The sequence below is a fragment of the Stomoxys calcitrans genome, chromosome 5 (assembly GCF_963082655.1).
Source record: "Stomoxys calcitrans chromosome 5, idStoCalc2.1, whole genome shotgun sequence".
NCBI lineage: Eukaryota > Metazoa > Arthropoda > Insecta > Diptera > Muscidae > Stomoxys > Stomoxys calcitrans.
In genome coordinates, this window is record NC_081556.1 from 128,284,268 (window position 1) to 128,304,099 (window position 19,832).

The following is a 19,832-nucleotide window of genomic DNA, read 5'->3' on the forward strand; positions in this document are numbered from 1 at the left end:
TATTTGCAATAGCTGCCATATATGTAGACCGAAAATGCCCATTTTTTTATCTGATTGCGAAGAAATTTGGAACAGTGAATTGTATTGGATCCCCCGTTACACCTGACTTACATGATCCATATCGGGTTGAAATTGAATGTAGCTGTCATATAAATCGATCTCTCGATTTAACATCATCTGATTTCGACGAAATTTTAATAAGCTATATTTCCTGGGAGGGGATATTAAGGCAAAATAATCAATTTTGGTTTTGGAATTTTATAAATCGCAATTTTCTTTAATTATAAACATACTGGGAATAAAACTCAACAAATTCACACAAATGTAGGGTGTTTTATAGTACATAGTCATACTTTGACATACCTATAACGTCAAAGAATATTATACATTTTGCCTTCTTTCCGTTGTCGTTGTTGTATTTTCTTTTTGTTTTTTTTTTTTGCTCAAGTCAGCGAAAGTGTAACAATGCACTTTGGCGGCGTGAACATTATAACGAGAATCCACCATACACTTGAACACAATAATGTAACAATGCCTTGTGAGCAATGCATTGATATGATATGTATGACATGTACACTCAGTGAGAGTACTTACATACATACATACATATGTATATAAATTAAATTGTATTTAATTAATTATTCTATATGGTATTTATATTAATAATACAGATCAAAGTACAAAAGTACAACACTTAACAGATGATTGTAGTTATTTTTGTTGTTGTTTCTTTTGTTTTTCTTTTGATTTTGTCTGCCATAAGAAAGCAAATGAATATGGTAGCTCAAATTGTTATCACAATTTATTACGAATGTAAACACACATTCATTGACACTCACTCACTCTTATTGAAATCAAAATTACTTGGGTTGACTACAGTAGCCGTTTGCCTTATTGTTGTAATATAAAAAGGGTCATAAATTAATTTATGGTTTTATGTTGGGGCAAAGCGTATTTAATGAAATTGTGATAATCAAATAAAAATTACCAATCATGTAACAGCTGTTCTTGATTAGTGTATGTAATGAGTGACTAAATTCAAAGAGAGATGGGCTAATAGACATCAGAGAGTTGCCGTATTGGTACTTTCTCAACAAATATAGAGGGAAGTAGTGAAAAAAGAAGATTACAGCGAGCAACGAATTGGAATATTTTTTTTAAAAGGGCTGGTACCTACTACTTTCGTTTTTCACCGTTGAAAACCCATATTTATCGCGATTACTTTTTTGAAACATGATAAAATAACACTCTTATTCAAATTTTACCATAAATAATGAATGTCCCAGGGAATTATACTTTAAAATGTATGTATTATCTAAAAAATTTAACTATTTTTAAATCATTTTTTTGCTTATTCCCAGGTTTTGATTTCGAATTTTATGATTTCAGAACTAAAATGAATTGTTCAACACATAAATAACACAGCATACGGCAGTACTATTTAATATTTGAAGCCCAGTATTTAAACGTTACCGTTAATTTTTTCCCTCAATTTGTCTTTTGGTAACACTGGCTTTATTTCATTTATATGTAATACTTTCCCCAACCCACCTCTTTCTCATTACCAATGCACATCAACATCCCTTTAATAATACACCTCTTCACAATTGAGATCTAATGATAATGATGATGATGATGTTGAACAAAGCCTACATCATTTTTTTTATAGATTGCACTTGTTACAGGGTGTTTCACACATAAGCACAGCACTTTAATTTACAACCTGTTTTTTAGGAATAACAACAAAGACAACGACAGCGGCAAATAAACCGGCATCAATCGACTTGCTTTGGTTATGAATTAATATAGATACTTTAGCAGAAGAAACACATTAAAAATTCAAAAGAAAAAAAACAACAACAATAACAATGACACAGGCTCCTGAATGAATACGTCATATTTTGTGTGGTGCGCCGTCTGACTTGACCACTGGCAAAAAAAAACACTGAACACGCGCGGCAAAAACAAATAGAACCGGTTGTTATTTTTTTGTTTGCCTTCTTTTTGCTTGGTTGAAACTGATTGGATTTTGGACAGTGTTAATTATAAGGAAAATGTTTTTCATGTATGATAATTTTTTCTTATATTGGCAAATTTACGCATACATATAATACTTTTGGCTTATTAAACTTACTGATAATAATGTTGATTTATAGCGAATCGCAAATTTTAAATCGAATTATTAAATTTGTTTACAAAAAAAGCCATCATCACTTTCATCATATCACAGGCACTTTGTTGCACAGCAAGAATCGAAAACTTGCAAAAAAGAAAAGCAAGAACACGGAATCTCCGTTAAAGATGTGACAAGCACGAGCGCACGAGAGCTAGCAAGCAGCAAGCGAAACGACAAAATACAACATATGACTTCACATGCGAATGAAACACGACTAGACGTAGCAAAGAAATTCATTCAATTTCAAAGTAAATTCACAAATGGACAGACACCACACCACAAAACAAACACACTCACTCATACACACAACAAGCACAAGAGAAGAGAGAACAACAGCAACAATAATAACAAAAATGCCAACCGCGGCAAGTTAAGGCAACGTTTTTTCTGCTCATATTTTTGTTGCTGTTGCTTGGAGTCTCTTTTTATGGATTGTTGTCATTTTGCTGCTGCTGCTGCGTCGCGCGCGCTCTACTACTATGAGTTCAGTTAAACATCAACAACAACATTGGCTGGCTGGCTTGCTTGAGGGGGAGCACCAACAGCAACAACTGCTTAATGCAAAATGAATAATAACAAAGCAAAAGGAAATGACGACGACAACAACGACGGCAACGATAAAGAAGAAAAACAAAGTAAAAATAAAACTAAAAATAAAATATTTGCACGAATTTTTCATTAGTTGACAAACGAGCCAACGAACAACCGACCGAACGAACGAACAAACGCATGGTCGAATGGACGGTCCCCAATCTCTTAGTGAGGTTATGTGAGAGAGTGTGTGTGTTGGTTGGTGTTTTTAATATAGTCATGTACAAGATAGAAAGAGAAATGGGTGAACATTGACACCCTACCACAGCCCCATAATAAACGAATGATGAGTGTAAAAGAGTGCGGGTAAGTGTGCTGACAGATATTAATCAGTAGCCAAGTAGAAGTGTGTAGTGCAAAAAACATTCATACATATCCACATACAGATGTGTTTATAAGCAATCATGTGTACTGGAATGTTTGATGGAGGGAGTGTGTTGATTTTTGTTAAGCGCTGGCAAGACGAGGGTGTGAAACTAGTTAGGTACTTTGTATGTGTGGTGGGGCTGTGTATAAGCGAAATAATAGAACTCTGCATCAGTTTTAAGTACATCATTATCTTTAAAAGATTTTAAAAATGATTACAACAGGCGCCGTTCTGTAGGCTATATAATAAAATATAATTCTGTTAAGCTGTAGTAGCAGTCAAAAGTTGGCCTCTGCATAAATTTGTCTATTTTAAAGAGACTTAATTGAAACTTTGTCTAAAAAATATACCATGTATCAAATTTTCAAAAAAAAGTTGGATGAAATTTTCTTTTTACAAAATATTAAAAAGAATTTTTTAAAGAAAAAACTTCAACTAGTTATGTTTTTTCCAAAGATAAAGTTTAAATTTAATAAATTTTAATATTTTTAAATTTTAATAAAATTATCATGATTTTATTAAGATTTTGGTAGTGTTCACTTTGACTTTTACTTACTAACAACTTTCATGGGAAAAAATAAATGAAATATTCCGTAAGACAAAATTGCATAAATTTTACCTGTGAAGACAATTTGAATCTGTTAGTTCCCCATTCAGTTTCTTTCTTCGCTGCACCTCATAAATCTAGTCCCTAAATTCAGAAAAAAACATCATTTCGCTCTCTACTTATGTATACTCAAACCGATGGACATAGGACTAATTGATAAGGCCTACCTTCACCTTAACCTTAAATGATATTTACAACGTCATGAGTGAAACATCACCAACACGCTCGTTCCCTCTCTCCCTCTTCAACACTTTTTATTAAACAAAAACCCAAATTATTATAACTACCAACAAGGTACATATTATATGTGTGGTGGGTTATTGCTTATGAAGCAGCGAAGCACAAATTAAAAATAAAGAAACAACAAAACCCCAATACAATCTTAAATCACGCAAAAAATAAAGAATTTGAAAACGTAGTTTCCTTCTCCTAAATATGATCGTTTCATAGCCATCACGAGTAAAAGAAACCAATAACAAAACAGCCATAGCCACCAGAGTCAATGGTATAATTAAAACAAGTGTCGTTGGTTGTGTTTGTGTATAAGTTTGTTTACTTTCGTAGTATGAGCTGCGCTGTTGGGTTGCCTCACACTTTCACACACCAAGCTAAGAAAAAGGCATTCCCCAAAAACAAAAAACACAAACGAAATTTTGCTTGTTTAGGGGGAGAGCCGAAGGTGGCATTAACAAAACCCATAACGAAACATACATATACAACACACTCAAACACTGCCAAGGCAGACGAACGAAGTCGTCGTCGTATAAAAAATGAATATCAAAATAAAAAAGTACAATATTAAAGGCAGAATACCACAAATTTCGCACTTACTCATGGACTCCTCACTCGAATGGCATGGCGGAGGGAAAACAAAAACAAAATACACAGACACACACTAACACATTACACAACCACAACACGCCACGAGCAACCAAACAATCAGAGGCGAAAAGAAAAACAAAGGCACAGCAAATCCAACGAAATGAGCCAATGAGTAAAGCAACAACAAACAACACAAAGTACCATTTGATACGACGACGACAACGACACCAGACCCCAACATAATAGCAGAAGAAAGAAAACAAAAAAAGCTGACTAACAAGTTAAATGGTTGAAGGTTTGGGGAGCACCATACACTGACTAAACTACGATCGGTGTGTACCTACCTATACAGTGTTTAAAAAAAATTTTCAAACAAAAGATATATGCGTTAACGGTTTATAAACGCAAGTCTGTCAATGGGTCGAACCTGTCCCCATAGAGGGTGTCCCGACAGTATTTACAAGTTCTGTGAGATGAAATGGTACTCAGAAAAATACAGCTGCTTAAATTAATTAAAATTTAGACTTTCATCTTTATTGTTCATGGGCCCCACCCATACCTTGATATTTTGTTTAAAATTTCCTTGGGGTCAAAACTCTGAGTATTGGAGCAACTACCACGGTTTGGGTTTCCCAATGTTTATGTTCTGCTTGAAATTTATTATTATTAGAGTATCTTATAGTTCAAAATTCGCACAATTTCATCAGTGGGATTTTGAGGGATTCAACAAACCTTCATATTCCTGGGATAATTTTTGGAGGATAGACCGAAAAATTACTTTATACCCTTTTCCTCCTTTTGAACAATGCCTTTAATAAATAGGTACATACAATGATCCCCTGAATCATAAGTTTATACTGTATGAATAATTATGGCGTTCACTGTTAAATCGCTAATACATATCAAAATGTTTACAGTAAATATCCAACCGTCATAGCACCACGTCAATAACACAACTACGCGGCAGGCATACAATTTAAAGACGACAGACAGACCAACAAATAACACTACAAAAGAATAGGAACACCTAACAAGCGACTTGTTGTATGGTGGCGGCTGAAACGATAAAGCCAAAGCTACAGCAACAGTTGTATTGGTGATTCCCTCAAAAGCCAGCCAGTATTCAACCAACCTCCCCTCACCAACAACAATATTGTTAGCGAATTGGCAAACTGTAGAACTTGACTGGACCAAGAAAAATTCACAATAAAATGAACCAAATCATTGATAATAATACAAAAAAATTCCACCACCCTCCTTCCACTGAAAGAGCAAACCGCCAACCAGCCCGTCGCCCATTAAGCATCATCATATAGAGAAATAAAAACACTACGCTGCCATACTACATACAATATAATACTGTGAAAATTTATAGCTTAATAAGTATTTATATATGCACATACTTCATACATATATACGTTTTATATGCATTGACGTTTGCCTGTGTGTAGGTATGTATGGATAAGTTTAAGTAATCATGAGCTGTATAAACTGGGTAGAAAAAATAAACAAACCAAGTTCGTAAGCAAAAAAAAAAAAGTAAACCTACTTTGGCTGTCGTTCGTTCGGTCAGTCATATAATAATCAGACTGTTGTTGTTCCTTTAGCTGCTGCGTCATATTCTCTAGAGAAGAAGCAGCAGACGTGCCAGTAGTAGCAACAACTTTGCTGGCCCATCAATTTCAACAGGCAACAACAAAATATTAGTCTAACTTTGTTGTTGTTGTTGTTGCTCGTATCTTGGTCGTTCCTAAGATTTGCGCGCTTGTAGCTGTTCTTTTTGTTCGTTTATTTTATATATTTTTTTAAGAGCTGCCAACAGCAGCGCAGTTGTGGGGAGAGATAAAAACACTGTTGTGTGGCTATGCGACTGTTGCTGTTGGTATTGTTTGCATGAGTTCATGATAAAACACCGTTTAGAAAACATATGATGAGGAGAGAGGGTGGCAAGAGAGTGATGATGTGGTTGGTGATTGTGTTGTGTGGGGTGGGTAAAAAGGTGTCGCAGAGATGAGAAGCGAAGGCGAAAAACATACAACGTACATACAAATGTGTGTATCATCATCAAACGTCAATCATGTCAATTCATTGGAAATGAGGAAACCCTCTTCATCACACTAGCGTACACAAAAATTTATGTATATGTGTATGCTTTTACGTATATGCTTTTACGTTTGGATTTGGGATTCGGTTTTTTGTTATGGATTTTGTTTTGTTTTGTTTTTTCTTATTTCTTTGTTGAATTTGTATTTTGTTGTCGCCGAGCAAAGATGAATGGGGAATTAAGTAGAACTTTTAGGTACATATTCGTTTATTAATGCAAGTGAATACTGGTTATCTAGAGGGGAGGGCTTATATTAATCCAAAAGGTAGCCATATCGAAAAAATAAAGTAATCATTAAATAGGCACTTAAAATAAAATATATACAAAATAAAATATTCCTATAAAAAATATATAAAATAAAATAAAAATATTACTGTCGGAATAAAATAGTAATGATAAACTTAAACCTCAAATGATAGAAATTAAAGAAAATACCTATAGGACAAAATGTAAGCGGAGACTAGGCAGATTGATTCCACAAATATAGAGGAATTGTTCCACACATTTTTAGTAAAAAAAAATAAAAACTATAGTTTTTAAATAAAAAAAAATTAACAAGCTATAGGTATAAAAAATAATAATAATAAATTACAAAAAAGGTATAAAAAATTTACAGAAAACAAAAATTTCACACATTTTTAAATTGTAATTATCTGAAAATTTTAAAAATCTAATTATTAGCTTCAACTCGATAAAATGTTAAATTTCATTTTATCGAATTGAAATTAATTATAGAATGTAAACTTATTGAAAAACCTCGCCCACTGTTCCCACTTCTTCTTCTATAGGTGTGACGACATGTTTATTACTCACGAGAACAAAAAAAACCTATTGCTAGTATCACAAAAATTTCTTAGAATTTGACATATATTAAATTAAAAAGCAATAAAAACAAATATGTTCTGATATGTAGAACGGGAAATAGCAACAATGCAACAGCTCTTTGCTTAAGCTAATCAATATGAAGATAGAATATTAACAATAAACTTTATTCATACAATATTTTTATCTAGAGAAGCTAAATGGCAGAATGCACCCGTCGAACTGAAAATGTAGCGGGAACAGATGTTGGTAAACACGCGCGCATTTTTTTGTAACAAATAAAGCAAAATGGAATATATTAGAGGAAAATAAAATATACATATAATAAAAATGAAGAAAAATTCTATCAGAGAAGAAACAATTACAATCAATATGATAACCATTTTGATGTTAACCACTTGTGACATTACTCAATTGAAATAGTGAGGGTGAATAAACCGTTTTGAAATCGATATATTGGGTTGCCCAAAAAGTAATTGCGGATTTTTCATATAGTCGGCGTTGACAAATTTTTTCACAGCTTGTGACACTGTAATTTCATTCTTTCTTCTGTCAGTTATCAGCTGTTACTTTTAGCTTGCTTTAGAAAAAAACTTTAAAAAAGTATATTTGATTAAAGTTCATTCTAAGTTTTATTAAAAATGCATTTACTTTCTTTTAAAAAATCCGTAATTACTTTTTGGGCAACCCAATATGTTACAGCTGATAGCCGCAGACAATATCCCAATGTGACGTGAACATTAAATTGATAAGTGTTACAAAGGGGAAAAGAACATATCGACATGAAATTTTTAAAAATGTATTAAATGTTATTAATCGACTATAAAACCAATTGAAATCATTAGGATGAAGTGCACACTATCTTAAGATAAAATTGTATTAAGGAGTTGTAGGCATTTTTAGTTTTCTTAGAAGAAATTAACTAGGTATGAGCCAGTAAATTTTGTTTAAAATTTCGTATTTATAAAATTTCTAATTTTCAAGGAGAAGTTATAAACATTTTAAGTTTCCTAAAACCACAAGATATCTGGCGCATACCCCCTATTCGTTTGCATGTAAAAAATGGATTCGGGCTCGGCTTAAAAAAGGAGGCCCCTTATCATTGGCCTTAAAAATTATTCGGACTGCACTCATTGATATGAAAGAAGTATCCCCTGTTCCTAAATGGAATGTTCATGGGAGATTTAGTATGAATTTCAACGTAGATATTCCAAGGATTGCTAGATATAAGGCTAAAAAATCGTTCGTTTTGTTTTTGTAAAACCGAAACAGGCCTGATTTACTATGTTAACTATTCTAGCATTGTATTTTATTGTTATCATGAAATTACTTGATGAGTGTAAACTCATTGGTGATAAAATTTGATATATAAAATAAAAAAAAGCAAATGTAAAACAAACATTTTCGTTTCCATAAGAAATGCATTGACATATGTATATTAAACGAAATTTTCGTTAACGAAAACGGTTCATTTCAATACACATGTGCTTTATTAGCCAAAAACTATGACATATCGGTCAGAATGGTAAATTGATGCTTGTCGCCATATTGCAGTCTACACAGCTTTCTGTCCAGTGGAGACATAAATGTCTTGGCTGAAACCCAAAATTTCGCCAGAGTTGTATACTCAGCTTTAAGGACAAAATTTTCGTTCTCATAAGGAATGCATTGACATATCGTAAGCGAAATTTGCGGTTTGCTTTGTGCTACAGGGTGACATTGAGAAAGCATTATTCCACTTATTTATGACATACGGACCATAATTCTGAAAAAGTAGTCGAAAATTGGACTCTCGGATAAATGATTTCTGAAACATAAGGGCCAACCGTTATCTTGTAGATTTAGATTAACTGCCTGGTTCACAAACTTTTTTTACTCGTCGAGTCACTCACTCCAACATCTGTTTTTCCTTTATGAAATCAGTTGGTTTTGACACAAGGGCGAACGGAAATCGTCCACTTTCAGTTATACAAGGTTAGTGAACCAGGCAGTAATTCTTGGTCATAACTTAAAATTATATCCATATTATTTCTTCTTCTACACGCCTAAAAACAACCGATAATTTTAAGAGGGCCTTAATCAACTATGATGAAGAGTTGTGTTTTTTAAATATATGGATGAAAATGTATGATTATATTTTATTACCTTTTCTAAACATGTCTCAAATTTTTTTAATTCATTTTCAATGATCTCAATTCACTGACCATATACTGTAGAAACGAAAGATGAAGTAAACTCGTGCGAGGCAAAATATGTAATAATAACAAACTCAAACAAGTGTGTGTGTGTGTATGTTGTTTGCAATTCTTAATATGCTCTATCACTTGACGATAGAGCTGGCTGAAGTCATCAATGATCCTCTCGTAAGAGGTGTTGGAATCTTCGTTTGTTTGAGGAATGTAGGAGTTCGGTAGAGTGGTTGGCAATAACATGATGCCTTGTAGCAGTAGTAAAGAAGTGTTCGGCCTAACGAGTCAGTACAAATATGCTAATCATATAATAAATAATATACTATACAAATAAAACAATGAATGCAAAGAGCAAAGTGCGCGAAAAGCGGTGAATGAATTGAAGGCGATCGATGTATATGTAATATATACATAGTACTTATATTTATGTATGCAAAGTGTAGTGTCGCAAAAAGAAAAAAAAACCAAGTGAAAAGTCGTTCGTGTGTGGTATAGTGTACAGTGCGTTGATAATTTATTAAAAATGTTAAACAACATGAACGTTTTTATGGTCTACTAAATAAAATGCTTTGCAGTCTAGGTAAATAACACCTCCCGCAAAAGTTGAATGCCTATGAACAACGAAGAAAACTTTATTACACCCTTTGCTTGTGCTTAACCTTTGCCAACATCCCCGGTTTAGTGACAAAAAAACATTTCTTGCATTCATTATTACAACAGAAAAAACAAAGCCAAAATTGCAGACTCGAAATAATGCCAAATACATATTACCAACCGGGTGTACGTAAATTCGTTTTTTTTATTCATCCGTTCGTTTGTTGTTGTATTAAACGTTGACGTTCGTGTCAAATGTTGATGATGATGATGATGATCAAATCGTTAACGCGATATATTTACATTAGTTGTGTTGTTGTAGTGCTGTGTTTTTTTACTAAGTGGTGGGGTTGCGCGACGATGTCTGTTTGTCATTTAGGGGAATGCCTTTGCTTAACTGTCAGTCTTTTGGTGAGCTACCACAATTTCCCCCACTAAATTTACCTCTCTTGTTCCCATATCTGTGTGTTGTTTTTGGTTTTACTCATCATCACACCGCCACCCGATCCCTCTCATACAAAATGTGTTTCGGTGTCGCCAGTCTGTCGTGTTTTGTCAAGTGCATGATATGTAAGTATTAACATTGGTATTCGTTTCAAGTTGTTGTTGTTGTTGTTATATGTGGTGTGATGATGCGCTGCGGTTTGGCTGGTTGCTTCGTTGGTTGGGTGGTGTAGGTATTAAATATATTGTGTTGATGATGGTGTAAAAAAGAAATAAAAAAGAAGCAAAACAAAAAGCAACGTTTAATGTTAACAAGAATTTTTAGGTCAAAATTGCATAATAAATGTGTGATGAAAATGAAATTGTCATGGCGTGTAAAACACAGTTATTCATTCATTTAAGTTTATGTATACACACACGTATATATATACATTCATACAAACAAATATGTGCACAAGAAGTTTAGGCGGTTTTTATGACGTCGTTGGCGCTAGAACATAACAATGGCAGAGTTGGTGAAAAGGGTTAATCCCTAGTTATGACTGAATTCATAATAACGCTGGGTAAGTAGTAAAGTAATTTCTTAATTAGAAATCATATGGGTACATACATACCTAGCAAACGTAGGTATAATTTTAAGATTCATTATCTTTTGGTTAAATAATTAACCGGGATAACCCTAAAACTATTCTGCTGAATGGTTATTTTTGGATTTTTTTTGACATGTATTACTTGGACGTATTTGATTCTTAAAGGCATAATTTTGCAATCATTGCATTTGATAAACAAAAGACCAGTTCTAAGAAAGACGCGCTTCCCACCTTTCTAAAACATACAGTTATTACACTGTGTTCGTTGATTCAAGAATTTGTGCAAATTGTTATTGGTAATTGTTCGCGTACTTTGTTGGCCAGAGAGCGGGGGAGTGCGTGAGAACATGCAAAATTATGAGAGTTGGGTAATTGATTGAACAGCTGTAAAAGTAAAACCAGCTGTTAAATTCAAATAAATAGCAACAGAGAGTAAAGGCTGTTCACACTCTCGTGCAAATTTTTAGTTGCACATTCTTGCTGAGAAGAACCGTGGACCAGCGATGAAAAATACAAATTTTAAAGTGGTACTAAAAAGATACTTTTTGGGCCGAATGAGTACTTTTAAGTTTTGCATAAAGGTTTCAAGAATATTGAAATTGAGGTATACAAAATATATCTCTTCCTAACCGATTAAAGATTACACAATGTGTGATAGAAATTTAAGTAAAAAAAGAGTTTTAATTCTCAAGTCAAGTATCTCTACGAAGTGGTATGGCTATGCGACTCGCCATTCGAACTCGGCACATCGTTGAGCTCAAACTTTAATCGAACTGCATTCTGTATAAGGAGGAAGTATCCCTTGTGTCTTAATGGAAGCCGAAGACGAAGGGTTTGTGATATATCCCACATAAACATATGTCGGAGATGGTTGGACGAATTGATTGTATAATGATATTTACCCAAAAACACAAATCAGATATTCAAATTTCGAGTCAAGTAACTAGGGGAAACGCCCCACCTTTAAACGCCCAAACGGGCATATAGATCGCTACAATATGGGACTTAAATGAAAGATATCTGGGACTCGAGCACGAATTTCATACAGAATTCGGAGGCCAAGTATCAGGAGTACGTGTCGCTCCCAAAGCTTTCTATAGGCTAAATAAGTCAAATAGGGCGACTAGTGCATGAGGCATCTGTTTCTAAATATGAACGGATATTACTCCCTTATAATCTCCAAGCGATCTGCATAACGCCATTTCGACAATCGAGAAGACATAATTCGAACGGATAACAAGTGATTATCCCCATTTTATCATGAGAAATACTTTAGACAAAAAAGGTTCGTAAACTGATAGGCTGTTCTTATATCCATTATACTTCGCTTGCCTATAGAGAGATACCGATCAAAGAACATGATAAATGTGAAGGATATACTTAACACAGTCATTCCGTTTGTAATACTTCTAAATATTGATCTGCGACCCCATAAAGTATATATATTCTGAATCGTCTCGACATTCTGAGTCTATCTAGCAGTGTCCGTCCGATAACGGTCGAACACGTTAAGCTAGCCGCTTGACTCTATGCATAGATGCTTCTTGTTGATATAGGTCGTTGGGGATTGCAAATGGGCCATGTTGGTTCACCGATCCCCGGATTTGACTTCTTTAGCCCCCAGAAGCCTTTATTTTCATCCGATGTGGCTGAAATTTTGAACAAAGACTTGAGTTATGCCTTCTATCATCCAAGCAAAGTATGATGCGAATCGGTCTGTAAGCAGATATAGCCCCCATATAAACCGATCTTCGGATTTGGCTTCTTGAGCCCTTAAAAGCCTCAATTTTCATACGATTTGCCCGAAATTTGGAACAAGGACTTGAGTAATGATTTCTAACAATCATGCCAAGTATGATCTGAATCGGTCTATAAAGAGATATAGCCCTTTATAAAAACGAACTCCGGATTTGACTTCTTAAGCTCATAGAAGCCCAAATTTTCACCAGATTTGGTTGAAATTTGGCCCAAAACCCTATCTTATGACATTTAAGATCCATGCCAAGTTTCGTTGAGGATTGCAAATGGACCATATCGGATTAGATTTGGATATAGCCCCCATAAAAACCGATCGCCGGATTTGACTTCTTGAGCCCCCAGAAGCCTCAATTTTCATCCGATTTAGCTAAAAGTTGGAACAAAGAGTTGAGTTATGACTTCGATCATCCACGCAAAGTATGATGCGAATCGGTCTGTAAGCAGATATAGCCCCCATATAAACCGATCCTTGGATTGGGCTTCTTGAGCCCTTAGCAGCCTCAATTTTCATACGATTTGCCTGAAATTTGGATCTATGCCAAGTATGATCCGAATCGGTTTATAAAGAGATATAGCCCCTAATAAAAACGGACCCCGAATTTGACTTCTTAAGCCCATAGAAGTCTAAATTTTCACCAGATTTAGTTGAAATTTGGCCCAAACCCCTATCTTATGATCTTCAAACCCATGCCAAGTTTTATCCAAATCGGTCTTAACATTCCTTTAAAAACAACATATATTTATCAAATATTTTAAACTTTGGGTTTTGCAGTTAATAAAAAACATATTTATATTCTCAGGGTATAGTATATACACCAGTTCTAAAATCTTAATAAGGCGCTATACTAGATTCATTAAAAGAAGAACATGCTTGGCTGAAAATAGATGTACAGTAATTTAATTTCCGATTTTACGGATTTGTGAAAAATTTCCAATGCGTCTCTTATTTATTCACCTTTGAAATTGTAAAATATTTTTAATGGCCATAACGTCTCCTCCCACCAAATTTTGAGCACACTTTCGCATTCACATTCTAGTGCTAACATTATAGTCGACTATTTGCGTTTAGACAAATCTAGTATTTGTTTGTATTTTGTCTGAAAACATTGCGAACTACATATTTGCTATGCTAACTACCCCCCACAAGGAATTTTTCACAGAACTTGTTCAAATTTTCAAAAGTTTTCACATCCAGAGAAGAAGAAAATGCTAAATGTGCTAAATTATTTTTAGCCAAACAAGCAAAACGAGCCGCTAGGAAAATTTTCAGAAAAAAACAAAAACTTGGAAATATTTGACGTAGATTTTTGTTTTGGCTTCCAAGTTTTTCACATTAATTTTTTCTTAAGATGAGAAGACGCTCATTTGGGACTGGCTGGCTGTGAAAATGTTTTGTTTTCTTGGCTCTGGTGAACGTTTTTGGTTGGCGGCAGTGAGGTGTTGTGTATCAAAAACAAAAAAATTTCTATATGTATTCATACATTATGAATAACTTAAATATTCAACATTGGGGATTTTGTTTTGGTTCTTTCTTCTTCTTGTGTTTTTTTTTTCTTTCGTTGAAGAAAGAAATGTGATTTAGTGAAAAATATTTGCTTTTTTTCGGGGGGTTTCTGTTTTAAAATCTCATCGCCTAAATGTTTTAAAATCTTTTACGTCATTTGTTGGGAATTTCCTGTCGAGATTTATGCATGGGTGCTTTGTGTGCTATATGGATATATATATATGTGGCCGCGACAGTATTTTGAATATATCTATAAAAAAGTAATAATTTTCGAAAAATTGTTATGGTTTTTTTTTCTTTTGAAAGGCGCAAGTATATACATACATATATTAAAGAATATAGAAATATTTCATGGCTTAAAAATGCGAGGTGAACATATTTTCTTTTGGTATATATAGAAAAACTAATTTAAAAAATTTCAACACCCTAGACTGTATAAAGAAAAATAATTTAATTTTTGTAAAAGAAATTTTAAATATATAAGGATTTCTTACTAAATATTGGCATGCGAGAATGGCAATTATCATTTTGAAAGTCCATAGAAGTAAAGGATTCACCAATAGAAGGTTACGTCGCTTGCAGCAAACCCAAATGTGGAAAGGCCCCATGAATAGTAAGATTGTCAAAATGGTCCAATTCAAAATGCCACACATATACCCAAGGTTCACTTATAGAAGGTTAGGTCACTTGCGAAAACATAAAGTGGATAGGCCCCATGAACATCATTAAGGATGTCAAATCTGCCGATTGAAAATGTCATCAAATAGGAGAAAACGTAAACAAAGAATGAATGTAAAAAGAGAACAAGTTGACATCCTCAATGCCAAGTACTGCTAAAAATAAAAACATTGTATGTCGGCTGATCGGTTGGTTTAACCTTATTCCGTGAATTCTGACATATTATTATAGAAAGAAACAAGCAAGGTGTTGACAAATTGATCACATTGATTTACAAAAGTAATTCAACACACAGATGTTGTATGATCAACCACAAATGTTCATAAATCAACAACAGTTTTTCTGAACGAAACGTGCACAGGCGTTCACATTTTGTCAACATGTGTTGCACAGGTTTTGAAAAGATTGCAAAAAGTTTTCGTGTGCTTCTGGTGTGTTTACAAACGCCTTGTCACATTGCACCACATTTGTCCCAGGTAGGGATTATGTTGACAATGGTCAGCGCAGGAAATAACAATGCACATTCACAAATTCAACCCCTGCGTTGACAATATTTTCAACAACGCCAGTTCATGATCACGACACACACAATTGATCCATGATTTTGCAACGTCTTTTTTTTCTAGCAGTGTAGAAAAACGAAGACAAAAAAGGAATGCAAACAAAATGAAAATATACATCATCTACGACGAGAAATGTAAACAAAAAAATGTAAAACCTGGTCACGCGGAGCAACAAAGGTACAATCTATCAATACAACTTCCAATAGATAATTCAACATATAGATGTTGTATGATCAACATCAAATGTGTATAAATCAACAACTGTATTTGTGAACGAAACGTCCACAGGCCTTCACTTTCTGTCAACATATAGCACATATATTGTGTGCTGCTGGTGTGTTTACAAACGCCTTACCACACAGTCACCTATGTATGGATGATGTTGACATTGGTCGACACAAGTTCACAAGTTCAATTCCGTGCGTTGACAATATTTTCAACAACGCCTTTTCATGATCACGACACACACAATTGGTGCATGATTTTGCAACGCCTTTTTTCTATCAGTGTAGGAGAAAGAAAAGAAAAAAAGAATGCAAACAAAAGGAGAATAGACATCCCCCATGGAGAAAATGTGAAAAAAAAATTAAAAATCTGGTCACGCGGAGCAACAGCGTTACCGTTGTGCCACTTTAGTGTCAAATTTGACATTTTTTTTGACGATGCCACTTGTGTGCCACTTTTTTATTTTGATACTATATGCCATACCTTTAACAATTTTGCGCCCCTTTTCCATCTATTTGCGCCACTTATTCAAAAATGCAACTATGTAGCGATTATCTATTGTTTGTCGTTCAACAAATCGCATATAAAAGTTAAATTTTTCGAAAAATTTTAAATTTTTTAGCTGAACGAGATTACTAGACAAAAAAAGTCCTAAAAATACATGTTCTGTATATCGTAGATCTATTTTTCGAAATCCGTTCGTTCGTCAAAGTTTGAACTTTGGCTTTTTGGTTCCAAAAAGTCTCGACCGAAAACTTAGGATTGATTTACGGTGGTGGGAATCTAAGATTCGGATTTTTTACGAAAAATGTTGTGCCAAATTTTGCACCGTATGATTTGCTTAGTATGATTCCTGATATAGCTGTCATATAAACGATCTTGGATCTTGACTTCTTGAGCCACTAGAGGGCGCAGTTCTTATCCGAGTCGGCTGACATTTTGTACAACGGCTTCTCCCATGACCTTCAACAAACGTGTCCAATATGTTCTGAATCGACCTACATATATCCTCTTACAGCTCCCATATAAACCGATCTCCCGATTCTGCTTCTTGAGCCCCTACAAGGCGCAATTCATATCCATAGGGACTGAAATAATACACAATGACTTATACTATGGTCCTCTAGATAGATATAACTCCAATAGCATAACAATTCTTATGAATTATTTTTGCTTGCCTAAAATGAGATATAGCGCAAAGAACTTAACAACTGCGATCCATGGTAGAGGCAATATATAAGATTTGGCCGGGCTGAACTTAACACGCTCTTACTTATTTTATAATGCGTTTCGACAGTTGTTCGGCTGATAAGTCGAAATCAGTACTAGGTTTTAGGGAATAATATGTATAACAAAGGTGGGAAGGTCAACCAGATCTATTCTCTTAAAACATAAAACATAATAAGTAACAAAAGTAATAAAAACAGAATATCCCACACATTCCTATGGTTCACATTTAACTTCACAAAAACACATTTGGCCATTAAAAATACCTCTACACATACATATGTACATATCTACATACAGATTTATGTAAATCACCTCATAAGAGGAATACCCCCAATTTTTCCATTCCATGATGCTTGAAACAACGTCATATGGACTTCACTCACTCACTCCATGCCTCGAAAATATGCTTTTGCTTGGTATGCCCACGCTCAGATGTATGTATGGTACGTAGCAAAAAACAAAAAGTCGTATGGCTTTGATTTCAATAACAGCTGCTGTTGCTGCTGTCGTTGATGTTGTTGCCGCTACTACTACAGCCGCTGATGTTCTTGCATGTGGTGTTGTAGGCCGATGTTTTTGCGCCATGCCCTCTGTCCGTCGTCCATACGCCATTACGTCTCAGCGAGTATTTATCATTTGGTGATCTCTGTGTGTAACAACACACTGCACAAAAAAGTTTGTTGCTGACATTTTTTTTTTGTTTGCAAAAAAAGAACAACAACAAAAACACAGAATCCAGTTTGTTTGGTTTTTTTTTTATTGTTGATGTTGCTGTGTATGTGCCCGTCTTGAGCATGGGTTATGCATGTCAGTGGATGGCGACCGACTGGTTGCTTGGTTAATCATGTCATACGAGAGTTTGCCATAGCAAGTCGTATCCACAATACAACCTACCTACCTATATACATACGTACAAATGTGTCTCCACTTGTATATGCATGTATGTCTGTCTGTTTAGCTTGAAAATAAACAAATACGTAAAAATATTCATAAATTGATTTGACCCCCTACTGCGTCATGTTCAAGATATTTTTGGTGTTTTTTTTTATTCTGCTTTTTTCCTTTTCATTATATTCACCCTCTGTCTGACGTGTTTATGTTTCGAAGTTTTTTGTTTTGCTTTGTATATTTTTTTTGCAGGAATTCCACGTATTGTCTTCAAAATTATGTTTTTTTTTAGATATTTGTGAGTTTTTTTTTTGCCAGAGAAAAATACTTGTTGATAGTATTCCCACAGTTACAGCAAAATGCAGGCGAACCCACTTAGCTATGTTTATGGGGATATTATGGGAGATTAATTGGCAACTCTATTTATGTATGTCACTGAATAACGGTTAGGAAAAAAAAGAAGTATTGCCTATCGATTACTTCAAAGGAATATGTTTTCGATTTTAGTTTAGTTTCGAAACCATGTATATTGACCTAAGATCCCATGAAAAATATACAAACATAGATTTAAATCTTGATAATTCGTAATCTAAGGTTTTATCCGATTAAATGTGGATAAAATAATAAAAAACAATCATAAAAAAGACTGAAAAATCCATGAAAAAAACAAACAGTTCTTTAAACGTCCAGCTGAAAAACACAAAAAAAAAACATTTTTCGAGGAAGACAAAGTTTAGCCAATTTGCTTTGCTATGTTTCCTTAACATAAGGACTTAGATTCCAAAGAGTTGGACTGTAATCTTGTGTGTGAAGTGATCTTGGATATGAAAGCGAATTTAAAGTGTAACATTCAGAAGCGTATTGATGCTGGATCCTGGAAATTAAGTAGAATCCTAATATGGACCAGAAGAAACGTGATTAGACCAATACTTACACAAGGCACGACACACATTGGTTCAAGTTCATTGAACGAGCGGCTAAAAATAGAAGAAGTTGTCGAAGGACAATGAAACTTGGCACATAGGCATTTTTTGTTTGAATCAAGAAAAAATGGAAAAATCAAAATGATCCGCCCACTTTTACGCCCACCTCCCATACAAAGTAAAAATTAAATTTTGACCTACGGCATTGTTTTTTGGCACATAGCATTTTTAAACACTCAGAATCATTTGTGTGAAATTTGAAAAATATCCGCCCACTTTTAATTTTTAATGCATCAATTCAATTTTCACAAAAAGTAATTATTATAATTGTAGAATGGGCTCCTGAAAATATATACCTGATCCGCCCACTTTTACGGCCACCTCCCATAGAAAAAACATGAATAAATAAATTAAGCATAGTCTTTTAATAATTTTTTAACATCATTATCGTACTCCAATTTTTTGATTTGCAGCTTTGAGCGAAATCTATTTATAAATGGGTCTGAAGACAATAAAAGGTTATGCATTACATCTTCATTAGTGGCTACACGTCCAATTCTTCGCGAATGATGTAATCTATAGGCTCTATAATCTTTATTCCTCGCTTCCTGAGCTTCTTCGGACAGCATACCTGTGAGAAATATTGAAGTTTCTGCTATGCAATTCAACGACAGTATTTCTTAAATTTTTTATTTCGTCATTAACACGACTGACCTCTGAATTTATAACTTCAGCTGTTTCTTGTATAAATTCAAAT

The 19,832-nt window shown here is 34.2% G+C and overlaps 1 protein-coding gene across 4 annotated transcripts in view; it reads right to left on the reverse strand.

Moving 5' to 3' along the window:
- LOC106080959 (zinc finger protein 40) overlaps positions 1-19,832 on the reverse strand; it is a 244,170-nt gene that overhangs the window by 23,554 nt on the left and 200,784 nt on the right. The window contains exon 1 of one of the 4 annotated variants that reach the window (XM_059369102.1): positions 10,717-10,826. The exons of 2 other annotated variants lie outside the window; for them this stretch is intronic. The gene's annotated coding sequence lies outside the window, so the exon portion shown is untranslated. Of the gene's footprint in view, positions 1-2,134; positions 2,388-10,716; positions 10,827-19,832 lie in introns of those variants that run through there. One more of the 4 variants, XM_013242592.2, reaches the window with a different exon arrangement.